This window comes from Triturus cristatus, chromosome 10, assembly GCF_964204655.1.
Source record: "Triturus cristatus chromosome 10, aTriCri1.1, whole genome shotgun sequence".
NCBI lineage: Eukaryota > Metazoa > Chordata > Amphibia > Caudata > Salamandridae > Triturus > Triturus cristatus.
This window is the reverse complement of record NC_140593.1, coordinates 442,758,875-442,775,223: the sequence shown is the minus strand read 5'-3', so window position 1 is coordinate 442,775,223 and position 16,349 is coordinate 442,758,875. Positions and strand designations below refer to the sequence as shown.

General features: G+C 46.2%; 1 protein-coding gene across 2 annotated transcripts in view; it reads left to right on the top strand.

Annotated features, from left to right (window-relative positions):
* Nucleotides 1-16,349, top strand: part of ZNF438 (zinc finger protein 438) — a 127,455-nt gene that overhangs the window by 93,037 nt on the left and 18,069 nt on the right. The window lies entirely within an intron of this gene.

Sequence of the window (16,349 nt, the reverse complement as noted above, 5' to 3'; positions counted from 1 at the left end):
CCATCAAGTTATTTCACTGCCTGCGTGCTGACAGTCCATAAAAGCAAGTTCCCTTTTAGGGAATCCTCTGTTTTGCACCTGCCTGCAATAGAGCCAGGTGGATCCTGCTGGCAGACTCTACCCACAGACTTCTGGGCCGTGGAAGTATATGTTTAAGTTCACTTTCAGGGGTGCAAAAAATGATCACATAGTTAAACGCATTGTCTGGCCCCTCGCACTGATCCTATTAGCAACTGTCATGGGCTTTATTTATGCATACTGGCAACTTTATTCGGCTGCTAAGGCAGAAAAAAAGACACATTTCACCTGTTTCGAAATTCACCTGCATTTTCCCCTCCCTGGGGTGAAAATATCCTTTAGCATGTTGAACATATCCCATAATAACTTCTGCTATCATAAATAACTTGTATTTGAAGCCCTCTTAGTTTCATGTTAGTATAACGTTTTAAATTGCTTAGCCTAATGTTGTTAGATTTCACACTGTTGGAAGTTCTCAAGGTAGGGCCGCATTTGTGCTTTTCTATGTGAGTACGTTTGTGTGCTGCAGTTTGGGGCAATTATGTTTTTGCCCACGTGTCTAGTGTTTGTTTGCTCCATTTCATAATTAGAAGAAACTGCAGCTTGCAGCCTTTGGAATGAGTAACTTAATTAATATCGAGGTAATTTACAATCTCTTTCAGAAGTGGTTATGCTGGCTGGGTTCAGCAAAGAAAGCATGTGACTTTTGATAGATGTGGTTGAGGTAAACTCGGGTCCCATAAATGGGTGGTGGATCCTTGGGTGCTTTTTAAAAATCATTGGTAGAGACCAGGCTTGCAGGAGTGGATGTTCCAATCATAGGTCTGATTTTATTCGGGATTGCTGGTGTATTGATGCTGTGGCAAGTTTTGTCGTTTTTGTTTGCACCCTGCTTTCTTGCAAGTGGCATTGTTGCAAAATTAGTAACATTGTTTTTCTCATGTCCTTCTTGAAGGTAGCCTTCTACAGTGACCTTTTTGTTGAAGATTATTCTACCCGAAAGTATGCTTAACCTTTGTACTGTGTTTATCTTCTTATGATCATAAAATGTCTTGTCAATTTTCTACCTCTCTGATCTTGTTACAGTGATTCTTCCAACCCATTTTACTTGCCCACGGTACACATCTCGGTGTGTGAATAAGCTGTTCTGGGCTCGAAAAAGGAATTGAACATCCCGTCTGGCTGATGAGCTCCTTTTTTGGTGTGGCTTTTGCTACTATCTGTGACTCTGTTTTGCTTGGTCTTTTTCTTATGTTATTTGTATGTTATTTAATCTTATACCACGCACAGATACTCAGAGGAGTGTCCCGGCATGAGCCCAAAGAGAGAAAGAACAGATACAGGGATGTAGGATTGAATTAGTTAAAAAGGTGGGTCTTCAGTTTTTTTGGAATAGGCATAAGTCCTGAATACTGCGGAGAGCCAGAGGAAGTGAGTTCCAGGCCGTAGCCGCTCTAACAGCAAGTGAGCAGCCCCCCACTCTTGTGAGCCGGAAGAGAGGGATATGGGCCAAGAACTGGGAAGATGATTGAACGTGTCTGGCGGGGGTGTAAAACAAAAACCTCTTCCGGAGGAAGGAAGGGCCAAGGGCAGGCAGAGCGCGATGGACCAAATCACTGTTTCCTTAGCTGCTCTGGAGATAAGTAGGGAGACATCTCCTGAGGGTTTTAAGTAGCCCAGAGCAGGTCCCCACTAACTTCTTAATCTGGGTAGCAAAAGATAGATCTTCCTCAAACCAGACTCCCAGATGTTTTGCAGGTTGCCCCGATGAGGCAGGCACGGGAAACTCCGCTGGCCATAGAGTTCCTCAAAATTGGGGGGTAGGGCCCCATAAAGGAGAATTTCTGACTTATCTTCATTGCATTTAAGCTGTGCTGAGTAAAGCCATTGAAAAACTGCAGTTTTTAGCCAAGGACGTGGAGCACTCAGATTTTTCCCAGGTAAACAACAGCTGGGTATCAACCGCATATGCTATAATTTTGGCCCCCAGGCTCTTCAGCAAAATAAATCAAAGGGGTTACGTAAAGATTAAAAAGAAGGGGGCTCAAAGAGGACCCCTACGGCGCCCCAGTGGTCACCTTCTGCTGTCGGGAGCAGAACGGGGGAAGCCAAACCTGTTGTGTACGTCCCTCCAAAAATGGTTTAGCCAGCTCAAAGCAGCACCCGAGATCCCCACTCCCGCAAGGCGGGTAAGCAGCAGTAAGTGGAGGACAGTATCAAATGCTGCCGAGAGGTCCAACAAAACAAGAGCAGTCCTCCCGTCAGCATCAAGACACTCCCGAATAACTTCTGAGACTTCCACCAAGGCCGACTCCGTGCTATAGGAGGATTGGTGAAGGATTAACCCTCATGTTACAATAGTGCTTCAGATGGTGGCCTAGGGTCATGGTGTGAGGCATGTCGTTGATAGTAGTCAAATATGAAACCTTTCTGTAACAGAGCTACAAGTGAATTCTGGGAGAACTTCCAGAAGATGCATCAAAAAATAAGAAGTATACCCAAAAATGCCACCATAGAGCTGTGGTTTCTTCATAATTGTATTTCTTGAATTTATAAAAACATTATAATAGTGCTTCCTATCTTCAGGATTGTAAGTACAAATTTTTCTCCCTTTTTCCCTCAATTGGTTTCTTTTGGACACCATAAACTACATTGGTTTTTAAGCTCCACGTTATTTCACCCCATAAGAGAAGAAACAAAGCAGGGAATGCAGCTGATAGATATCACTCTTACTTGGAAATTCTTTGGTTCTCCTCTGGAGATATTAAAGTGCTGCACTCTCCCAGAGTGTACAGCAGCTGGGGGCTTATATTTATTATTGATAAGACATGTTAAAAACAGAGTTTGGTCTTATAGGCTTGTTCACGAACAATCCCCTTTTAAGAGATTTTAGTGCCTTCATTTTAAAACTCCTCTATCAAAATTGTTCTATTTACCCTTTTAGGCAGAGAGTTTAATTCATCTCTTTTATCAAGAAAAGCCTCTACTCAGCTTTCTGAATCTCAGCTGTTCAAAGGGGTTCAGAAATTGATTCCTGCACCTAAGAAAATGAGACTCACTCTTGACAGTCCTGTAGGATCCCTCGGAGCAATAGCACCATCATCCATTCCAGCTTCGGATAAAGGCTTCCATTTTGAGTGTTGCCCTGGCAACAGGTATAACCTTGAAGCACTGTGCTCTGTTTAGGCCTGCCTTGATGTCTCTGGTTCATAATAATTTTGTAACTTGCCATCAAGAGGTTTGAAGCCTTGGTGTCATTCGTTTTTGACCATTCACTCATCCTGCCTCAAAATTCAGGCCAGTGATGGAAGAACACAGGGAAGCTGAAGAGGTAGGATACTCTCTCTGCCATCAGGACATAAAGAACTACCTGCATAGACTCCAGATGCCAAACATTTGACTCTTCAAGAGAGTGACCCTCTTCGTTCAGCAGCTGAAAATGGTGCCTCCACCATAATCACTGCTTGTACCTATGCCTCAATGAAAAAGATGCTGTAGGGCAGATGCCTCACCATCAAGAAAGGAAGATCCTGTAAATGCAGGCTTGTTTTTAGAGATTAGTCTCTCCGACACAGGGACTGCATAAGATATAGAATGACAGAACGACTGCTCCTGATACAGGTATCATACAGTCATGGACTGAGAAGCTGCTTCTCTATCTCATGAGTCCGTCCTGTGTAGAATCTCTCTACTTGACAGTGTAATGACCTTCCATGAGGTTACAAATACATCAGCAAGAAAGGTACATATTGATACTTCTGTCCTGTAAGTACATTCTTCATTTGTTTTTCACACCTGTACCTTAAAACGAAAGAAAGACCTTTAGTGTCCAGACTCCTGAATCCAAACAAAGATGCTACATTCTCCAGTAGAGCTGCAAAGGAAGGGCTGCATAAGATGTTAAAGTCTCTTCGCTACATACAAAAGAAGCTAGTGACTAGGAGCTAATGAAGGTCCAGTACCCATGTTCCGTAATACTTTATCACTTATACAAGAAGGTACTGTTCTATAGTGGAAAAGGAGAAAGTAGTTGGAGAATCCTAGGGGATCCTGATGATTATTCCTTGGTGCTCTCACACATCCAGAGGATGTCATGCTTCATCATAGGGCATGCTTCTTATAGTGCCGGTGCTGCAGTCCCCTACGGACCCTGCGAAGAGTCCCTTTATCGGAGATTGTTTTATTTTTAGCCTTAATGATACATGCATGTATGAGGATGTGGAGTGTGTAGGGTGGCGTTGGTGCATAAAGTGGAGTGAACAAACGTGAAACTAAAACTGTCTAGTGCATTATAAACTATGTTTAATATGGTGGTTACCTTGACAGACTCAAAACCAATGAAAGGAGGCTATCAAAAGGGCTCAATGGACTAAGGTAGCCTAGATGAATGGGTGCGGTCAGGTCGACATATTTCTTGCCTAATTGTCCAGCGGGATCCCTTGCATTTCCTTAGGACCTAAAAATATCCCTACCACACACCTAGGATGTGATGTTTGGTGCCAGGTATTCCCCTATAGGAAAATACTTAGTATTTGATTGTCCAACCTAGATCAAATATAGAATATAGAGAGACATTAGAAAGATCAATTTTTAGAATACATGACCAGGTGCTTTTCAAGTTGCAGATTACTTGCTTGTTTCTCCTCACTGTAGACATACTCGTGCTTTTGTTGGCACTGAAAAGTTGCTGCAGCGTGAAAGTGTACATACATACAGCAAGCCAGGCAGGTGGACACACATCTATAACCAACACAAGGCACTAGTTTTAGGACATACAAGACATAATAGAAACATAAATGGGGTGGTGAAATCTCTAAAGGTGAAAGCCGGATCTTACCTTTTGGATCAATCAGTAACTCCCCTTAGGTTGAAAGCAGTAGGTAGTGGATTGCTGCTAAATAACTGATCAAACATAAGAAGGAGGTGTTCGCAAGTAAGGGTAACAGTAAGAAGTTCTCCAGAAAGTATGGAGAGGCGCTACCTATTGATGGTTCAGGATGATGATGATGATGGTACGCGCGTGGTCCTGCGTGGAGAGCGCCAGAGACCTAAACCTCCTCTGCTCACCTGGACTGGGAATGAGAGGAGGAAAGTGAGCGGTATTTCAAGTGCCCTTAATTGGCCTGATTGCAGCTGAAGCAGACACCTGATGATAATCGCTCGGTTTAAGCAGATCACATGTTTGCCACCAGGATGTGGGCCAAAGCAGTAATGGTTTGGTTTCCCTCACTTAGCTAGACTATGCTCGCATCTGAAGATTCAAGATCTTACATTTTCTGGAATCACACTTCTTTGGTCTCTTGCCGATCTCTAAAATTAGATCGTTAGGGCAAAAACTGAAATTTGTTGTATTCAAGTAGGCCACCTAAGAAGAGTACACGTCGTATGGCAAAGGCTTTTTCCCAACAGCTGGTTCAAACTTGTTACTGACAGAATCAACTAAAACAAAATAAAAAACACCTTTAGAACATTTCATGTAATCTCAGCGTTCAGGGAAACTGATGCATTTTTATTTTTCCCAGATGCTCTCTGTGAGACATGCTTCACCTGAAAAGAAATGTCTGAGTAAAAGCAGATGTGGACAGGAACTTGTAGGGTATAGGATGGGATGCTCCTACCAAGGGTATGTCAGGAATACTACTCAGCAGCTTTTCTTCAGATCCAGAATTAAAACTGGACCAGAAAATAATATTTCCCTGGCTTTGGATGCCATCTTCTACTACATACAAACATTGAAAGGGCAGTGCCTACCTCTTACGCTTATTACTGGTCCCATACACCTGCACCGCAGCTGGGGAAGCTATTTTCCTAATTTGGCCTCCCTGGGCAGTGAAGCCTAAGTCTCTTTTGGACTGGCAGGGGCCATCCAGTGGATCCTTATTAAACAACTGTCATGTGTAGGATACCCAGTTAAAAAGGGCTGACGTTTCTGAAACCTGCCCTGCAGCTTTCTGTCAGAAAATAACTTTGCAGCACCGCAGTGTCCCCGTAGAGAAAGGTGTGCATCAGGGTAACCTACTAAGTCCATCCTGTCAATCCACTATAAACTAGTGAATAGTCTTGGTGCACTATAGGCATTGTGTGGTAATTTCTGTTAATATTGGTTTACAGTATTTGGGGCCTGATTATGATGTCGCTCAGAAACTATTCGGACTGAATCGGTTTCGGAATAGTTTACAAACTAATCAAGTTCTGCGAGTCTGACCGACCGATTACGATACTTCCCAACATCGTTTGGTTGGACTCACATTGACTTCAATGAGAGCCTGTGTTCCGAACGAGAGCACAGACTCCCATTGAAAAAAGGGGTGGTTGGGGAAAACCCTGCACCCTGTGGCGGGCACCCCATGGTTCTGCCACACTGTGCATGGTTTAACAGGGGGATCCCTTGGGTACCCCCATGGGCACCATATGGAGGCCTATGAGTGAAGTGGTGGCCTGCTATGGGTCCCTAGAGGCAGATTCTGACAGCCATTTCGAGTTGGGTAGACTGAATTGGAAGGGCTGGCCGAATCGTTCATCATAAACGCTCGCTCGGAAACCTTGTCCATAGAGCTGTACGATTCGGCTCCAAAAGACTCCGGCATTCCGAATGCCTTTTGAAAAGGACAACCCGAACGGCTCCCGTGCATCGTAATCTATCGGTTGGAAATGTGTATGATTCGGTAAGAAACATGGGTTCCAAATCTGATTCTGAGATTCCGAATCAGATTTAGAGCCTTTCCGAACGACCTCGTAATCCGGCCCTTAATGTTTACTTAACCTTCCAAAAAAAGGTTTAGGAAAATTCTTATCCAAACGTTGCACCTCACCACCCAAGTGTAGCCAAATGTGTTAAAAGATGCTTACCTTTCCAAGGACTCTTCTCCTCCTATGATAACCCTTGCCCATTTCTCTCATTCTTTATTACATTTGGGTTTTTTTTCTTAAAAGGGAACTTTGTAATTTTTTATCTATCTCACTATATTGTTGCTTAGTTGAAGGAGTGTTTTCTGTGCATTACCTTGTTGCACAGGACAAGCTAGCGCAGGTAAACCAATTATACTATTCTTAAATTCTGGTTGCCTTTCCATGTCTTCCTCTTTTGGACAGTTTGGAAGTTTAGTCTCTGCTCAGGTGAAGACTGACCTCTCTTTTCTTGGGCCCTGCAGTCCTGTTGTCTACATTGGCTTTCAACAAACAAATGTAAAGTAGTCTACTAAGGCCAGAGAAAACCAGCAGCCGACTTCAGTAAACACTCAGCAACACAAACCAATCTCATTTAAAAAGCACAGCTAGAAGGCAGTAGTGTAACTAGGAAGCAACCTACCCTGCCCCCAACCCTTTCCTGCCCCAAGTGACTAAGTCCAGCCTGGCACCCACCTTCTATAAACAGTTACCCTGATGCACACTCTTTTACTAGTAACATTTGAAGACGTTCCAAGGACTGGGCAAGGCCTCCGCAATCTCTAAACTACAACAGTGGCATCAGCCTCGCTTCCCCATTGAAGTACCTAGATTTTTACAAACAAATGCCTTAAGTGCAGCCTGTTCATCTTCTATGACAGTTACCCTAATGCACACTCTTTCCCTGGCAATATTTGCGAGCATTCCAAGCTTGGGGAAGGACTCCGCAGTCACCAAGCTACAACAGCGACATCAGTCTGCCTTTACCATCAATTGTCTTATTGGGAGGAAACTAGCCACCTACCTCTGAGAATGGCTGGGTATAGCAGAAGACAAATTAATACAAGATATTGTACAGAATGGCTACAATACAGTCAAAACCAGAGGACCTGACATGCCCATCTAACATCAGGGATATTTTTCCTAAACAAACAAAAAAAGAAAAGAAAATGTAGTGATCTGACATTACTGGCAGACCGCATGACTTTCTCAACTCCAACCCATCTACAGTATACCTCTTCTTAGGGAAAAGATTGGGAATGTTGTATCCATGTATTGTGCAACCTTACTTTTGCATGATTCTTTGCATTTTTCAGAATGTTGTTAGATGGTGGTATTTCCTGAAATGTATGTATTCAAAAACACAGAATTGCGCTTCCAACACAACAAAATATTTATCAACCTCCAATCCCACACTCCTCCATATAAAAATACTTCCCCACATGTTTGGATGAGGATTCTGCAGAGGTACAAACGGTGAACACTGTACATGTTGCATGCATTTGGGCAAAGTTTTCAAGTAAATATGATAAGGGGTATTGTCTCCAGCTTATTACCTGCAGAAGCTACCAGCCTAAGGAAACAATATTAACACAAACTAAAATAAAGAAGTGGGTTGAGGAGGGCGGTAAATATTGAAAGGTGTGGCTTAGGTTGATAGTACCCTGTTTGCTACCCTCAACAGTCTCAAAACCTCAGTAAGTGTGCACAATAAATATTTTCTGCATTTCTGAGTCTTAACTCTACTCATCATGCAGGATTCCATAGGTAACATCTAATGTACCCGCATCCTACATACTCGAACTCTTTCCAGTCTAAAAGATAACTCTCTTGCATGGATGTATAAATGGCATTGTATAGCCGATGGTAAGAACTACAGCCATGTTCAATATAGTTAGCCATTTTCAATTGGGGACTAGAAACCAGGTACCCTGCTGGGAAACTGACACTCGGCAACACCATGCTTTTATGATTAAAATCTTTTTATTGAGTTTTTCTATTGTAAAAACAGCCACCACTTCCATCCATAGGCCGGTGGGGAATAGCAACCAATGTGAGAGTTAAAGTCAAATCAGGGAAAGAGAAGCAATATATATAAAGAATAATCGGGAAGATAAGCACTGGACAGCCAGAAATGAAAGTCGAAAGATGTGTTAGACCAGCAGCCGTGCCACAGGAGCCCAGTTCCAGTCACTGCCATTTGTAGTGCCCGAGTGAGGTGGAGTACCCGCAGAAAAATAGGACACATTCTGTCGCTAAGAATTTTATTGTGGAGCCTCGTGTTTTGTCAAAACGTGGTACAGTGTGTGCAATGCTGGCTGTAAGTTTCTCCATACCCACAAGTTCCCATATTTTGTATAGCCAATCCAATCGGGTCGGGATTACGTGAGTGCCCCAACAGGATAAGAGGATCTGTTTGGCTGCTCCCAGTGCCAAGTTAATAGCTCTCCCACAACAGGATCTAAGGGAGTAGGTCAAGGCATTAGGCAGACCCAGTAATATATAGCTTGGGAATCTAGATAATTCTGTCTCATAGATGGTGTCAATATTGGACAGGACAGCCGAATCTTATGGCAGTCCCACAGCAAATGAGTCAAGGTGCCCTCCTGATCGCAGCCATGCCAGTACCGTGGATCTCCTCCCACCTTCCAACGGGCCACTCGTGCTGGGGTGTAATACCGCTAATGAGAAATTTTGAGAGCATCTCTTTACCTGCCGTGCTGCATGAGGAGGCCCTTGCTCTGTAGTCCCTATCCTGCCATTCTTTGAGAGAGAATTTGCGCTCACATTCCCATCGACGCTGCGCTGGAGTTTTTGTATTGTTGAGTGGTGTGGTGAGGAAGGAGTATATGTCTGAATGAAAGCATTTATCAGAGTGGCGGGTGACAAACCATTTTTCAAAGTCAGTCAAGGGGCTGCGTAACCCAATGTTCGAGGGCAAGATACTGCCAGTAGGCATCTTGGGGTAAGCCATATTCAGTGCGGAGCTGGGAAAATTCTGCCACCCCTATTTTGTCAAAGAGGTCCCCCCAACTGCTTACAGTTGGCTGCTTGCCATTTAATGTAGCCCTTACCCTTCAGTGCGGGTTGAGGAGGGGGGGGGGGTAACTCCGGGTGGCCGATGAATAAAGTGGCCCTTGTTACAGGTGAGATATACACCACCTCTGGCCGGTATTTCTTCGGCAGCCAGGGAACTTTCCAAATTTGGATCCCAGCAATTTCACGATCACCAATGCTTCTCCGACTCGGTTCGATACCATTCTACCATATAGCGCAGTTGAGCTGCCTGTAGTACCTTTCCAAATGGGGAACTTCCAACCCTCCATCCTTCTGTTTGAGGTGTCTGTTGTCTGGCCATGTGGGGTCTTTTGCCTGCCCACACAAATCCTCCAATGAGGTGCTGCAGTTTAGTGAGGACTGATAAAGGGGGCTGCCATGGTAGTGTCTGCATGACCGACAAGATCTGAGGGAGTAGAGTAATATTCACTGTCGCCAGCCTGCCCAGCCAGGGCAAGGTGTGTTTTTCCAAGCCATGAGTTCTGCTTTCGCCATGTTGAGCAGGGCGTCGTAGTTTTCCAGAGACATACGCTCGGGCGTGGAGAAAATCCATAGTCCCAGATACGCCACCCCCTCCGACGCCCAGGCGAAGGGAAAAAGAGTTGTCAGGCGCGCTTTGTCGTCCCTGGCAATCAGGCTAAGAGCTTGCGTCTTCTGAAGATTAGCTTTGAAGCCAGACACCGCCCCGAAGTTGCCCATGGCCTGAAGTAATGGAGGCAGAGACAGGAATAACTCAGTCAGAATCAGCAACACGTCATCTGCATAAAGTGAGATTTTATATTCCCTGTTTTCCATGCGGATCCCAGTGATGTCGGCCTGTTGACTAATCCGCTCTGCAAATGGCTCCATGTAGAGCGCAAATAGCAGGGGAGATGGGGGTCATCCCCGTAGTGTTCCACACAAGATCTGAAAGGTATTGGATGATGTTCCCTTCACACGGACCTTAGCGACTGGGAAAGTGTAATTACATTGTATCTACTTCCTAAGTGTCCCACCCAGCCCAAAAATGGCTAGCACTGCCTGCAGGTAGGGCCAATGTACTCTGTAAAAAGCCTTTTCTGCATCTATTGACAGGAGTAAAGTAGGTGATGGGAACGTTGTGGCTTGTCAAGGAGGTGGCACAGGTGCCGTTGGTCATCACTAAAACTCTTCTCGAGTATAAACCCATTCTGGTCTATGTCGACAAGACCCTGCATGTACGGAGCTAAATGGGCCGCCAGTATGCTAGTACGTAGTCTAGTAGAGAAATGGGTCGTTAACAACGCACATATCTTTGGTTCCTTTCCTGGTTTTGGCAGGACCACAATTGCTGCAGTCTGCATGGAAGGAGCAAGACATCCGGTAATGCTAAACAAATTGTAGAGGTGGCGAGGAAGGGGGCAAGGGTAAGCGCAAATGTTTTGAAGAAGTCAGAAGTAAAGCCATCTTCTCCAGGTGCCCTACCCAGGAGGAGCCTCTGAATAGCTCAGAGCACTTCCTCAGAGCTTATGTCAGCGTCCAGTTTGGCAGCTTCAGATTCGGGGACTGTGGTAACAGGAGACTGTGCAGCATAGTCTACCGCTGCTGCATCATCAAGCGGCTCTGCGGTGTAGAGTGCAGATTGAAAGCGTTCGAATTCGCCTGCTATCTGATCATCAGATCTCGGCTCCTCCCCCTCTAGGCCTACCAGTTCCTATACTCTACGTTGTGTTGTCTGCGCACTGAGCCTATGAGCCACTGTTTTGCCCACCATCTCTCTCCCTTCATAATACTTCTGCCTGGTGCGCAGGAGTGCGTATTCTGCCTTGTCCATGTCCAGTGCCTTCAACTGTTTACTTGCTATAGTGAGCTGGCATCTTGCCTAAATAGAGCCAGTGCGCCGATGAACCCCCTCCAACTCCCTAACCCTGTCCTCTGATTGTACCCTCTTGCCCTGTCTGTCCCCATCGAGCTTAGCCGAAATGGCAATGAATTGACCCCTGAGTACCGCCTTTAATGTGTCCAACAGCGACCCGATCGGTGAACAGCCGTCGTCATTGAAATCCAGATAGTCCTGTATGGACTTCCGTGTTGCTAGCACATTGGGGTCATATGTGAGTAAATTGTGGTTCAGCCGCCATATGATATGGGGGGGCCCTTTGAAGTTTCGTCAGGATGGCGATGGGGAAGTGGTCCGACAGTGCCACCACCCCTATTTCTGCCACCGCAATGGCCCGAGTCATGCCTGGGAAGGTCAAGAAAAAATCTGTTCTGGTGTATGTTTGGTGTACGGCTGATTGAAAAGTGAATTCCTTTATAGAGGTATTTCGAATGCGCCATTTGTCTACCAATCCCACCTCATCTAGCCATCGTCGCATGGCGTCCAAGAATGCCCCTGACCTCCCGGCCCTCACCACCGACTTGTCCATTTGGGGGTCCTACAGAATATTGAAGTCCCCTCCTACTATTATATCCTAGTCTGTGGACCTCCGGACTACCCCTAGTGCGTTCCGGATATATGCCTCTTGTGAGTCATTGGGAGCATATAGTGACGCAATTGTATAGGTGAGATTTCCCTAACCCAACCCGTAAGGACAACAGCCTGCCTGGGATGTCAGCCTGGGTTGTGACAATCTTCCCCTGAAAGAGTGTCACCAGCAGGATGGCCATCCCTGCCCTTTTCCCAGCCATGGAGGAGAAATCCTGGTGGTCAAATCACCGGAACCATAGGCATTTCCAGTCAGTACAGATTAAGTGTGTTTCTTGTAGTAGGCAGATCTCACAACCATACCTCCTAAGACAAGCAAGCAGTGCCAGTCGCTTTGCTGGGACATTAAAGCCCCGGACATTGAGGCTAGCTATTTTAATGGGTTTCATGAGTGTGATTTTGGTTGTGTAAGTGAGTAAGACTGAGGATGCAGCTCTTGCCAGGGATAGCAACAGGGCTAGGCGGGCCAGCGGACCCGGCGAATGGGGAAGAAGGGGGCTGTCGAGAGAGAAAAAGGGAAATCCTCTTGCTACAGGTTGAAAATCCGGCACCAGTGATGTGCAGCATATGTATTACCAGTTAATTTGTGTCGCTGCACTCCAACGTAAGGCACAGCGTGCCAAGAGGGGTTGAAAAGACTTCCTCTTCCAAGATGGGCAACTGTCCGCAATAGCGGGGAGCAATTGGTTTCAGAAAAGTGGCTTCCAAGTCGGCTCCTAAAACATGCAGTAGAGGTCATCCCAGAGGGTTGAGCAAGGGGAACAGAAGAAAACCCAGAAAGAGTTAACATCAACAAGTATATCTAGAACGTATAAAGGATCCCAAAAGTGGGAAGAAATGTCACCAATTAAGGAGGGTCTGTCTGCCTGGCGATCAGCCATCACTGCAGCTCAGGAACAGAATGGAGAGTAGGGCTCCGCCAGACAAGACCCCACTGAAGGGACCTCCCTTCCGCCACTTGGGCAGGGCAAAGACACACCGAGTCATCTCCATTTGGAGCCAGTGGATTCTGAGGACCCTTCCTGTTGAAGCTGGCGTAGCAGAGCTACTCTTTTCCGGAGGCTTTCAGCATATGAGGGTTTCGGCAGTGGGTCTTGGCCATTGCGACGGCGGCATCTTGACTTGTTCCCGGGATGTGTTGCGGGGCCACCTTTTGTGGTGTACCCATCTATAGCGGACACCCTTCTCCCTCAAAAAGGTTGTGGCCGGCTGTGAGGCTTTCCATCTCTGAAGGGTAAGTGGGGAGAGATCCTGATATATCCCAACCTGCATGGCCTCGAAGGATATGACCGATGGGTCTCGAGTCGCCACCATGATCATCTCCTTCTGTGGGTAGGAGTGGAGACAAGTTAAAATGTCCTGTGGTCGTCCCATACCTGCAGCCAGACGCCCAGCTCTGTGCGTGCGGTCCATACGTATATCTTACCCATCAGTGCTACATGTCGAAAGAGGCACACCACCAGATCCTCCAGCTTCCCTGCATTCGCCTGTAGATGGACACCCTTAATATGGCTATTTGATTGTCTGGGCCTGTTTTCCAAGTCCTCCAGTAGCACATTCTTGTCTTTAAAGTCTAGTAGTTCCCGTTCATGGTCATGGAGTTCCTCCTCATCACGATGATCTCTGGCACTTTCCAGTGAGTCCACCCTGTCACCCAGTTCGGAAAGATCATCCTTGATGGTCTTTGTCGGTGTCAACATCCTGTCGCAGGGTCGCAAAGTCATCTCTCAACAAGCCGAACAACTGTTCCAGGAAGGTGCGAGTGACTGGCTCCTCTTGTCTGGTGTCCTCCCCCACTGAGTACTCTCTCCTAGGCTTTGGGCCCGGGCTCTTTCTCCAAGCACAATAGGGCGAGCCAGGCTTTCTTGCAACTCCCCAGGGCCACACTCCTCACCTCCTCTGCTCCGTTGTGGCTGTCACTTCTCGGGCTGTACTCCCGTGGCAGTGCACTCGTGGCTCCTACCAGGGTCTTCCGGACGGAATGCCGCCCATTGTGAACGGAGCCCAGTGCCCATCCGCCGATGATGTGCAGCCGCTCAGGCCGCAGTCAGTGCCGTGTCAATGACTTTGCGCACTCCTCTGTCAGGGGCCTGCTCCACAGCCGTTCAGTCCCCCCTCCTGTGGGGATAATTCAGTGCACCCAAGATTGTGGGGCCACAGCTTCACCCATTGGTCACACTCCCAGGCCGCCTTACTGCCTTCACTTACCTCGAGGCCGCCTTGCGTGACAGGCCGCCTCGGAAAGGTCCTTGTTGCTGTCATCTCCCACCGGAGAGCTCCTCCGTGATCCTGCCCACACCAGGAATCCACTTCACCCCAGCGAGGGCCAGGGAGGCCCATTTGCTGCTGCTAAAATGCCTCGTCCAGCGGAGCTTCACGGATGAGCTGCTACACCGTCACCATCTAACAACACCATGCTTTAAAAAACACATTAGCTGGGATTCGAGAGCAGTGTGCTCTTGGACGGTAAGGTATGTTGCCATTTTGATTTAGAAACCTGATCTATATCTTGATTTCATTTATGTATACATAGGTTCCATCGCAGTCCTGAGTGTGAGGAATTGCACAATAATCTGTCCAGTGATGATAAGAGCTCTGGGGAGGGGAGGGAGAGATGTCTGCTTCTGTAAATAAGCTTCTCCTTTCAAATCTTCAGATAATATGTAAGCCTGAAACCCCAGTGCATTTTTGAAAGCTAGATATTCAGAGAATTTCAGGAAGGGTCATTTGTTCTCCACTAAAATAATTTGTTCCTGGAATTTCTTGGAGGAAAAAAACAAGTGGTCCCAACACTGCCCCCCCTCCACACCAAATCTCCAGAATGCCTTACTCTTCTTATAAGTGCATGCAGCACATCAGATGTCTGCATATAGATCTCCAGACTTTCCAAGCGCTGCACAGTTTGCAGTGTGCCTTCTAGGTATTCTCCCTAACCCCGGGGAAGACGACATTAGTAGAACACGAGAAACACACGATTCCCGGGAAAATCGTACGCTTAAAACCCTACCGTATACCCGAAGCTAGACTAGAGGCTATTAACCAAGAAATTCTCAAAATGCTGCAAATGGAGATTATTGAACCCTCCAAAAGCGAATGGTGTTCCCCCAATTGTATTGGTACCCAAACCAGATGGGTCTATAAGATTCTGTATAGACTTTAGGGAGTTGAACAAAATTTCACAATTCGATGCTTATCCCCTCCCTAGAGTAGATGAGATGGTAGAAAAACTTGGAAAAGCACAGTATGTCAGCACGCTTGACTTATGCAAAGGATATTGGCAGGTACCGTTGAGACGCCAAGATCAAGAAAAAACTGCCTTTTGCACACCCCAAGGATTGTACCACTTTAAGGTGTTACCCTTTGGCCTACATGGTGCTCCGGCGACTTTCCAACGCCTTATGAATAAAATCTTACAGCCCCACCAACAGTACGCTGCTGCTTACTTAGATGACATCATCATCTACAGCACTGATTGGGAAGAACACCTTCATCATCTGACACTAGTCATCCTATCCTTAAGAGAGGCAGGACTAACCATCAACCCGGCCAAGAGCCATCTGGCCGCCAGGTCCGTAAAATACCTGGGATTTAAATTGGGAGGTGGGTGTATGAGGCCCCAAGAAGAAAGTCGCCACCATAGCCCAATTTCCATTTCCCAAGACCGACCTCTGGGCCTTTTTAGGCCTACTCGGTTATTACAGAAGATTCATCCCGAGTTTTTCTGAAATAGCCTCTCCTTTAAACAGACCTGTTTAAAAAAAAAAAAAAAACAATCAGACAGAAAGATGTTTGAGAGATCCATCCCCTTCATTGCTAAAAGCATTCCAACAATTAAACATTATCACTTCCAAACCCCTGCTTATCAATCCCGACTATAAAAAACCATTCCTATTAGACAGACGCATCTGACCATGGTATAGGTGCAGTGTTGTCCCAAGAAGATGAGTGGACAGGAACATCCCATTCTCTTTATTAGTCGGAAGTTGTTTCTGAGAGAGACCCGTTACGCTGTCATCGAAAAGGGGGCTTTAGCCATCAAATGGGCCGTGGAAGCCCTTAGGTATTATTTAGACGGGAGAGAATTCCAGCTATTTACTGACCATGCTCCTCTCGAATGGCTCTCGCGGAACAAAGGTCACAATCAAAGAATCCTTAGGTGGTT